Source organism: Abramis brama, assembly GCF_963993115.1.
Source record: "Abramis brama genome assembly, chromosome: 16".
NCBI lineage: Eukaryota > Metazoa > Chordata > Actinopteri > Cypriniformes > Leuciscidae > Abramis > Abramis brama.
In genome coordinates this window covers 15,595,222-15,607,058 of record NC_139978.1, presented here as the reverse complement: position 1 = coordinate 15,607,058, position 11,837 = coordinate 15,595,222, and positions in this window count along the sequence as shown.

Below are 11,837 nucleotides of genomic sequence, written 5' to 3'. Positions count from 1 at the left end.
CTCATCTCAAGGTCTGTGGGAAGACCATCATCGTTCATGGCATATCAATCGCCTAGAGATGTTAGCTGTTTTCCGGGCTCTGAGGAGCTTTATCACAGATCTCAGGGGACACCATGTGCTAGTACATACGGACAACACGTCGGTAGTCGCCTATATAAATCACCAAGGGGGTTTGCGCTCACGCCCATTATGCAATCTGGCACGCCATATCCTCCTGTGGTCCCAGGGGAAGCTGTTGTCACTCAAGGCAGGTTACATTCCTGGGGTCCAGAATATAGAAGCAGACACTCTGTCGAGACAGGGGCTGAGGCCCGGGGAATGGAGGCTCCACCCCGAGGTGGTGGAGCTGATATGGAGGGAGTTTGGCCAAGCACAAGTGGATCTGTTTGCGTCTCGAGAGACGTCTCACTGTCCACTTTGGTTCTCCCTCACGCATCCAGCTCCTCTGGGACTGGATGCTATGGTACAGACGTGGCCGAGGCTACGTCTGTACGCTTTTCCCCCAGTTGCTCTGCTCCCGGGAGTTCTGGAGAGAGTTCGCAGGGACCGGATTCACCTAATTCTTGTAGCCCCGCGCTGGCCGGGCAGAGTTTGGTTTCCCGATCTCGTGTCTCTCCTCGACGGGCCTCCTCTGGAGCTACCCGTCAGGAGGGACCTTCTGTCCCAAGCGGAGGGCTCGATATTACACCCCCGACCAGAACTGTGGAACCTGTGGGCTTGGCCTCTGAGGGGGCCCAGCTCATAGAGTCAGGTCTCTCAACTGAGGTTGTTGAAACCATTCTACAGTCCAGAGCTCCCTCCACGAGGAAACTTTATGCCCTGAAGTGGAGAGTATTCACTTCTTGGTGTAGTGACCGTCGGTTGGACCCAGTTAACTGCCCAGTTGGTACAGTGCTGGAGTTCCTGCAGGACCGGTTCACTGCAGGTCTGACCCCGTCCACTTTAAAGGTTTATGTGGCGGCCATAGGTGCTTACCACATTCCTTTGGGTGGAATGTCTGTGGGGAAAGACCCCTTGGTATCTCGTTTCCTTCGTGGCACCTGGAGGCTGAGGCCTGCAGTTCGCTCTAGGGTGCCACCTTGGGATTTGTCCATTGCGCTGCAAGGCCTTTCCCTGGCCCCCTTTGAGCCTATTGAGGAGGTTCCTGAGAAGTTCTTGACATTGAAAGCTCTGTTCCTTCTAGCTATTTCTTCTCTCAAGAGGATAGGGGATCTTCAAGCATTGTCGGTTGCTCCATCATGCTTAGAGTTTGCACCGGGTATGGTTAAAGCTTTTCTGCATCCGAGACCGGGTTATATCCCCAAGGTTCCCACTAATGTGGCTAGACCTATTGTTCTGCAGGCCTTCTGTCCTCCTCCCTTTCAGAATGCGGACCAGGAGACGAATAATTTGCTTTGCCCAGTTCGGGCGTTAGACGCTTATGTCCACAGAGCTGCCCTGTGGCGTAAAAGTGATCAGCTGTTTGTATGCTTTGGGTCCCCTAACAAGGGATCTCCAGTGTCTAAGCAAAGAATGAGCAAGTGGGTGGTTGAGGCTATTTCGCTTGCTTATGAAGCGGCCGGGCAGCCTTCCCCTATGGCTGTCCGGTCCCACTCTACAAGGAGAATGGCGGCCTCCAAGGCCCTCATATCAGGAGTTTCTTTATAGGACGTTTGTGATGCGGCAGGCTGGTCCTCACCGCACACCTTCATCAGATTTTACTCTTTGGATCTAGACTCTACTCCAGGGTCTCAGGTTTTGTCATCCTAGTGCTGCTCACTCGATTCACACAGGACAGACATTTGTAGCTATGGTGGCGTTGGTATAGACGTTCCCCATAGCGTCAATCTCGACGCAACGCGAGTTCCCTTGAAAGGGAACGCCTCGGTTACGACTGTAACCTCGGTTCCCTGAAGAGGGAACGAGCGTTGCGTCACCTTGCCATATCTCCTTCATGCCTGTCAGCGACTACTTCAGACTTTACGAAGCTTTCGCTTTCTGTTTTCAGGCAGGCTTTATAGTTTCCTGGTATGTGACGTCACCCACCTCTGACGTTCCGCCATGCCATTGGACTGATTTCACATGTGCTTCAAGACATCATCACGCAAGGTGTTCCCCATAGCGTCAATCTCGACGCAACGCTCGTTCCCTCTTCAGGGAACCGAGGTTACAGTCGTAACCGAGGCGTTTTCTCAGGAGGTCTCCCGTCCAGGTACTGACCAGGCTCAACCCTGCTTAGCTTCAGTAGGCAGCCAGTCTTGGGCTACAGGGTGATATGGTTGCTGACCTTTGATGATCTACTTCAGCCATACAAATAAGCAAAAATTACTTAAGATAAAAATCACATTTGTGATTCATTTTTTATTTTTTTTTATTGCTGAAGTAAGTGTGTTGAACTTCTCCTGCATCCTAAGGCAACAGGGCCAGACGGCACCCCAGCAAGGGTGCTTAAGCTCTGTGCCATGGAGCTCTCTCCCATTTTCCACACCATCTTCTGGGAATCATATAGGACAGCCTCAATACCCACCCTCTGGAAAACCTCAACCATTGCACCTATCCCAAAGAAACCCCGCCCTTCAGAGCCTAACCACTATCGACCAATTGCACTCACACCCATAATCATGAAATGTTTGAAAAAAATTAATTATCCACCTCATCTTGCCAACCGTCAGACAACACCTGGACCCACATCAATTTGCATACAGACCCAGACGAGGTACGGAGGACGCAGTGGCATGCCTTCTCCATCCTATTCTTCAACACCTACAGACATCTGGAAACTTTGCATCAGTCCTTTTCATTGATTTCAGTTCCGCTTTCAACACAATTCAACGCCACCAGCTCATCAAGAAATCACATCACCTCAACATTCCCCCACCTCTTATTCACTGGATCCATAACTTCCTCAGCAACAGACCGCAGACCGTTAGAATTGGCTCAACAACATCATCAACGATCATCACCAACACTGGTGCCCCACAGGGCTGTGTTCTCAGCCCCTTTCTCTACACCCTGTACACCAACGACTGTAATAGCCCATCACCCGTCACTACTTACTACAAATAAGAAAAAACAACATTATTAAAAACATTATTAAAAAACAAACAAGCAAGCCCAGCCCATGTGAGATTAAGTCATGCAAAAGTAATGTAACAGATTTAATATAATGTAACACATTACTTTCCATTAAAAGTAACTTAGTAATGCAATTAGTTACTTTTGGAGTAACGCAATATTGTAATGCATTACTTTTACGGACACAGCGATATAAACATTGATAAGGATGACACTGCCATAGTTGGATTACTCAACAACAACAACTCCATCACAGTATATCAGGATTCAATTTCACAGTTTTCACAGTGGTGTCAGGACAATTACCTCCAACTAAACACAGACAAAACAAAAGAGTTGGTCATGTACACATCCAAATCACCACCTGGACTGAACCATACCCACATCTACGGTCAACCAATCGAACAGGTCAGCAGCTTTAAATACCTGGGACTCATTATAGATAACAAAATCAACTTCAAGAGACATGTCACTGCCATCCAGAAACGTGCACAACAAAGACTACATGTGATACGCAAACTGAAAGCCCTCTCTGTTGCCCCTCACCTCCTGCTCCTACTTTACAAAAGCATCATTCAACCCACCCTGCTGTACTGCTCAACCTGTTTCTACACAATGCTAACCGCCACCTGCAAAAACAAACTCACTTTGCCTCCAAGATTGTCAATCTCCCCACACCCAGTCTATCAGACATGAATGACACAGCCATCACACGCTTAGCATGCACAATAGCAGCTGACACAGACCATCCCCTGAATAAATTATTCACACTACTCCCATCCGGTCGCAGATACAGAGCACTAACCTGGACTAAAGCCTATTTCAAAAAAAGTTTTGTCCCACCGCCATCACAGCGCTGAACAAACTGTAATACCCCCCCCCCCCCCACCACCCCACCACCACCACCACCACCACCACCACCACCACCACCACCAACCACAGTTGCCTTGTAGTTTTCATATCTGATGTGTTTATGTGGGTGTCTGAATGAGCTGTGTGTTTGTATATGTATTTGGATATGTGTTACATGTTCTATGTGTTTCTTATATGTGATATTTCTGTGCTATGGAAGAAGGAAAAAAAAGGATGTGTGGAAATTATTATCCCTATGGGACAATAAAGACTATCTATCTATCTATCTATCTATCTATCTATCTATCTATCTATCTATCTATCTATCTATCTATCTATCTATCTATCTATCTATCTATCTATCTATCTATCTATCTATCTATCTATCTATCTATTCTTCTTCAATCCAGGATGGCAGAACTGCTGAAAGGTTTTTCTGAACTGCGCCCTCTACTGTACAGGTGTGAATTCGCATTTCTTTCAGCCTGAGGCTTATTCATTTCACTTTACGTATGAAAGGGCCTTTATATTTGCCAAAATATAACTTTTTTGTTGTTATTAAAAAACAAACAAGCAAGCCCAGCCCATGTGAGATTAAGTCATGCAAAAGTAATGTAACAGATTTAATATAATGTAACACATTACTTTCCATTAAAAGTAACTTAGTAATGCAATTAGTTACTTTTGGAGTAACGCAATATTGTAATGCATACTTTTACGGACACAGCGATATAAACATTGATAAGTGAACATAAAGAGAAGCTCAACCGCACTTGCTTGAAGCACCAGAACAAACTTCAGTGGTTTGTTCTGCGTGATGTACAAGAATGAACCTCATTGTGACCAAATTTGAAAGCTGTATACACTGTTCACTGATCAATGTTTATATATGAATAAAATCCCAAATTAAATCTGTTCATCATATGAAGTGATTATGTCTCTTCAGAAGACTTGGATTTAAACAACTTAAGATATCTTTATGAATGTTTTGAACCATCAGAGTTTTGGGTGAATAGACTTTCAATGGAGGAACAGAAATATCTCAGATTTCATTAAAACTATTCTCATGTGTGTTCCGAAGATCATGAAAGTCTTATGTATTTGAAAAAAAAAAAAATGTTTTTGGGTGAACTGGCCCTTTAAGTAATTGCGCAGTAACCTTATTTACATGTCAGAGATAAGGTTGGAATACAGTACATGACTTTTAAAATTGGAACAGATGTTAAAACACAATGGCATAATGCACTTGCCATCCTTGTAAATGGTTATGCAAACTCACACAGAAACTAGCGCCTTGTTTCTAGGAGACATACGGCGGTTGGGCAAATTAATACAAAGTTTGTTCTAAAATCAGTTCTAAAAATCAAACATGTTTGACATCCTCCAACTGGAAGAAATCAAAGCCTGAAGCTAAAAAAATCGGTGCCCATCATATACTATGTGATTTTCAACTCCGCCTAAAATATGCAGACTGGCTCTCCTCAGACTGTAAAACAGGGCAAATTCTGTACAAAAGTCATGTAGTGTTTTCCAGCCTTTAATAGAATTATAGTAAAAATAAAACCTCTCTTTGTAAACTTATGCATGTTTCATATGGTGAAGAAATGTAGTTTAGCCATTTAAAATAAAAAGACAAGAAGAAAACATCCCACTGCAGCTGCTGTCATCTAGAGTATGAATCCAGTTTTTGACATGTGAAGATGACAAAGAGTCATGGATGTTGGATAAAATCATGGCAGGGGTTGGTTTGGCATGGGTCATTTGAAGTTTTTCATGTGTGAAGATAGAATGACGACTGCAGTGTAGAATTTCTTTCGAAACTGAATCTACAGTTTTCAACCAGCAGCATCCAAGCCTGTGAGCTACTTGCCTTTGTCAATAAACCAAAGCCCTTTTTTTGTAGCGTACTTCCTGCTTCTATCTCTTTCCCAGCAACCAGGCTAAAGACATAAATGACAGCAGCCCTAATTAATCATAGTCTAATACATTAACAAACACAGACCAGCCAAGCACTGACTTTTCTTTCACAAGTTTTACTGAGACATCTGCAAGAGCCCAGAATGAAGCTGGTTCCACAAGATGGGTGATGGAGGCACTACGGTAAGTGACAACAACGCAAACAAATATCACAGTTCCAATCCTGAGGGAAGGATGACAACGTGTTTGGCATCTGTTATAGCGACTTAACACTTGGTGAAACCATATGGTGATTCACTCATCACTAAGTGTCCAAACTGCATTCAGAAGATAGTGTATAATTACCAAGAACCCAAATGAAAGGTTTGCAAATTACAACATTTCCCTCAGTGATGGTATGGTAAGAAATGAGTGTGTGCATGCAGGGGTATCCAAGTAATACAAGTAAGACAATGTTCCTGCCCAACAGCTCATGTGGAGGTGGACAGGAATGGCTAATTGCTGTGTTATTGGCCCAGAATGAGTGTAATACTTAATTAGACCTTTTTGCGCAGGAGTAAAAAGTTTATGATATTAAAATATCATGAAAGTATATAAAAATTCTACTGATTAATGAAAAAAATATAAAAAATGCACACAGCATTTTTTACATTTTTAATGTTGATCTGTCATCTTAGGGTACGTTTACACGACAACGATATGCTTAAAACTGAGACGTTTTTCCTTTGAGTTTTCCGTGTACATTGTGAAAACGATCTCCATTCACACGGATCCGCGAAAACGACTAACAACACTGTATTCTGCTAGATGGTATTCTGCAACACGTGATACGCATGTGCACAACGTCATCGTCTTCAGAGATTCACATTTTTGTTGTTTACACGGAGACTGTTTTCAAAAACGTGCACTTTGAAACCCGTTTGCAAAGGTTTGCGTTTTCAGGCACCAAAAACGCTGTTGTCGTGTAAATAAACTGCCAAAACGCATTAAAAAGTTTTACGTTTTTAGTTAAAAATGACTTATACTGACACCTAGTGTTCGGCTTATACTGACACCTAGTGGTGTGGATGTAGCATAATTCAAAAGCATTGCAGAAATGGTTTATTCATGGTCAGCCATGATTAATAGGGGATTGCCGAGATAATGCAAGTACTATTCAGATGATCATGTGATCTCAACATGGCGACCCCCTTGACAATCCATTTCAAATGAATCGGCTTTTATTAGGCTACTGATATGCTAAACATATTTTTATTGGTGTTATTATTATTTTTCCGTGTAATGAGCATGAAATTACTGTGACAGATAATTATCATTAAGCCACAGCATGATAAACAGAGATTATACCAACTTCGATTCGTGAATGTTACACTTGGCATCACCAAATCAATTGGATTTACCTGCTGTTCTTCTGTAAATGCTTTTGGGATTTTAGACAACCATGCAAAGTAATTACCAGGGTCAATCAAGTATGCATAATAACCCCAACATTTTCTTGCTTTTGTGAAAACCTAATGCATCACTGAACTGAGACTTCCAAGACAATGGAAAATGTATTGCTGTGCAGATACTTGCTATTTTGCCAGTGCAAAGTCAGCTGTTTGATGACTTTTTTATATACTAATACATTTCAACATTAACATATACATTAAAAAAAACAAAAGACCCGATTTACACGGTATATACCTTTTCCAATAATTTTGCAGAGAATACTTTCCATTGTTAAATTCCAATACAACCAGACTGATCTGCTGCCCAAGCACTTCCTTTTGAAGTTCAAATAATTATATTATACTTGTGATTCTGATCACGAGCTCCCTACCCCCCCCCTCCCCCCTCCCCCCTCCCCCCGTAATATTTAATCTGTTAGTCCTACTTTATTACATACAGTGTGGTCCAAACATCTGAGACCACTAGTGAAAATGCTTCTGTTTTGCTTTTATTTTGCTAGACTATAGAAAACAAAAATAATTATAATAAAATTGTAAAGGTAAATAAACAAATAAAATAAAAATGTAAATAAGTTACTTATATTACTATAAATTGATATAGTTTAATACAAATATTTATTGATAAAAACGTATTTCTCTATTTAAAAAGATGTATTTTTGCTGATATGATAGTTAATGGAGTGGAATGCAAATTGAGCATGTGTTGGGATTCAAACTCGGGTCACTCCGTGCAACTTACGGACTCTGACATCAGTTTTTTCATAAATTGTATATGATCACATAAAAGTTAGAGTTTAATTTAAAAATTAACATGAATTTCAGAATGTTTTAGTATTTGGTTTATCATTCTTTTGCTTTCATGAAAGCAAATCCTGTGAGCAAAACTTGATAGAAACCTTTATGTAAAACATGCTGAGCTTATTCTATAACATGATTTTAAATTATTCAAAAAGCATCTTGAGCTTCAATGGAAGTAGAACATTTGTTAATCTGTGCCAAGAGTCATACCTAGAAATAGTGCAGAATCTGAAATATTTCTTATGTCAAAATTATAAAACTTCCATACCCCACAGTTTCTGTTTAAGAACTTAAAGTTCTCCATTTACTGTGAACACAGCTTCATTGATTATTTCCCTTTTTATTTACGTGACCTTTGGTGGAGTACAGCCAAGGAATGCTGCCGAGCAGTGGTCTACCATACCAGTCAAACATGACCGACATTGTGGACATAATATTTGAACAGTGGAAACCATGGAAACAGAGAGTTGTTCAGCATGAGCAGAACTCATGTAGAGAACTATATAGTTTACTGGGTGTACTCAGACAAAAGCTTTTCATATGAGGAAAAGATAAGGTATGGGAAGCAAAAATGACAGACAGACAGACAGACAGACAAAAAGCAAGAAACAAACCAAAAGAGAACAATGAAAAATACAGCCAATTTTATGAGCCCATAATGTGCTCCATGGCTACGCAAAATGAAAGTCCTTTATTGGAAGGTTACTAAATGATGCTGACATTCTTCTCTTTAATAGGTGTTAAGGGGATGTGATATTGTCATTTCACTGGTGCCTCTGGAATTGCTGTTATGAGTCATCCTTAGCATCCCTTTATGGGCTTCCCACTCACTAGCATCTCCAAAATTTGAATTTGCATGTGAATGAGAAGAGTGCAAATTATGTTTAATGTTTAAGGATGAGTTTTGAGGTCATGCATGGTTTCATGTTGTTTGTTATTGTAATGGCAAACTTGTCTATCTTTGACACATTTAGAAAAATATATTTAATAGATAGATAATGAATTTACATTATAAAGTATTTTAATACGTATGAAAGTGGCGTAATGTGCACATCTGCCACATCTGTTTTCTTTACTTGTTCACCTTCACAGCTGTAGTACTGCTGCTCGTTTGGTGAAATCGAGTCTTCCTCGATTCAGTGCTGCCTTTTTTCTGCCTCTTCTTTAGATCATTATTGAGTGGAACACAGTTTCATGAATCAAAGTGCTGTTCATTTTTCGCTATATTGGAAATTCTTTTATTACAGAAAGTGGAAGTGCAAGCTATTATTTTTGGGTTTTGTTGAATTGATTTCTACTAGCAAGAAAATGATTGTTATGAAGAAATGTTCTGAGATATTTGTAAAGTGTTGGCACTTGTGACTGTAGGGGGGCATCTGGACAGAATACTAAAGCAGTGGTACAGAAAAATGCTCTTGCTGAGTCAGCTCACGTGGTGTGTATGTGTGTAGCATGGACACGATTTATGATTATGCAGCACTTTAACAAGTTTAGAAAATGACTTTTATGCATATCTGTGCAAAGGAGAAACAGTGTGCACTTGTGTGAGTGAAATTCTGTGTGTCTGAAAAGACAAAGTTGAGGAAGATGAATTAAGAAGTCCATTAAGTATGCAAATGTAATGTATTTAGTTTGGCTTGGGAAAAATCTGGACTATGTACTTTCTTGTAGCTCAAATAGTAGAGCACAGTGTTAGCAGCGCCAAGGTCATTGGTTTGCTTTCCAGGGAAAGCAGGAATTGCTGAAATGTAAATGTGTACCTGGAATGCAATGCCAAAAGTCACTGTGCATCTTCCAGATGCATAAATATGTATTAATTCCAGTCATTCATGTATTATTTTATGTTTTGTCATTAAAATATCTTTAATTTAAAATACTAAATGTAATGTTCTATTTAAAAGTAAATATCTTTTCAGTCATCACTCAAATTGAATACCCCCCCCCCCCCCAAAAAAAAAACATTATTATTTTCAATAAAATAGATCAGAAAGAACAAAATAATGCTGCATCCCAATTATACTATGCCCAAGTATGCCCTTGTATACTATGTACAAGTATGTACTCTTTTTGTGAAGATAAAATTCACACTTTTGAGTGTGCAGCAGAAAAGTAGGGAAGTTTTGGGACTGTAATTGCATCTGGACTAGTGGCGTGCCTCAGGGCTCAGTTTTGGGCCCTCCTCTTTTTATTTTTGCTTTTAGGTCACATTTTCTCTAAATTTGGTTTAAATTTTCATTGTTATGTCGATTTTTTAACGGTCACCAGCTCTGTCACCAGTTCAGTGTCTGGTATTGTTCATAGACATTGACTACCTACCTGATTCCTGTGAGTAATCTCCAATGTGATACTCCAGCAATTCTTCTCTTAAGTCATTCTCTCCAGTGTCTCATCCCTTCGTGTTTCCTGATCCTTCGTGTGTGTTTTCACCTACCATCCCATCCAGTGAGATGTGTGCTTCCATCTGTCATCCATGATGTCCTGCACCTGTAAGACAAAAGACTTCTCATTACCATCCATCTCAAGTCATCGATATTCCTCATTGTCCTATTCACTCACCTGTTTCCCACCATTACACTCTGTGTTGCTAAATAAAGAACCTGTCATTGTATTTCCCTGTTTCCGAGTCTGTGTTCCGTAACACTGATGAGACCCAGCTCTATCTTTAAAGCCTAATTCAACACTACCACCTTCCTCTCTTTTGGTCTGTTCATCTGAAATTAAATCATGGTTTACATGTAATTTTCTTAAGGTTAAATGCCCCAGTATACTCACGGCGAAATCATTTTTCATTCTTCACTAGGGGTAAAACGAAGTTCGAAATACGTGAGCAGCGATATACTGTTAGACAACATCCACCATTGAATATATCAATATGTGCTGTGCTTTCCTCTCTCAATAACAAAATAAACACGACAAAAAATCCACGAGAAAACCAAAAGGTTTTTTTTTTTTAAGAAACCATAAGAAAAGCATCTGATCAAAGCAACGTGGATATGTTTGCACAAGCTCTGCAATTCGGCACTCCTGTAAAGTCCCGTCACATTTATTTATATAGCACTTTATACAATAGATTGCTTACAAGCATGCAGCTTTAAAGTATTAAACATGAAAAACAGTGTCTCATTTAATCAGAAGTACAACTTAATTTTCTACTATAAAGTGACTCTCCAGTGTGTTTGTGTTTTTACCCACGGACATCTGACCTCGATGGACTCAACAACAGAAGAAATGAACCAGATAAGAGTTCCATGTGAAAGCAGGCGGAGCCTCAGCGCACACCTACCTATTACGTAATCGCCAAGGACCAATGGGAGTTTGAAGATGTTTGCCAGCCTATTCTGGAAAGTTCGTTTTTGGCAAGCCGTCGAACTCCTAAACCGAAAACAAAACAAACTTCGATTTGGCCTGATTTTGGTCGAAATTATATCAGTTTGTTCTTGGATTTCACTTGAAATATATCGTTGCCTTAATAATGAGAAAACTGATATCCTAAAACTGAAAAATTGTGAAAGTTTTACACTTACTATTGATAACTCTGTTATCTCAACTTCCCTTTAGGTTAAGACTCAAGTCTGGGTGACTTGATTGTTTGAGGCATATGTAAATAGCATTACACGCTTAGCATAATCATCTGTGAAATATCATCTGTTAAACATCTCTTACAGCTATAGTATTCCTGTCCTGTACATGCATGTTACATCTCGTATTGATTGTGATTCTCTTCTCAGGGGTGTTTCACAACAGCTTCTTCATAAGCATCAAATG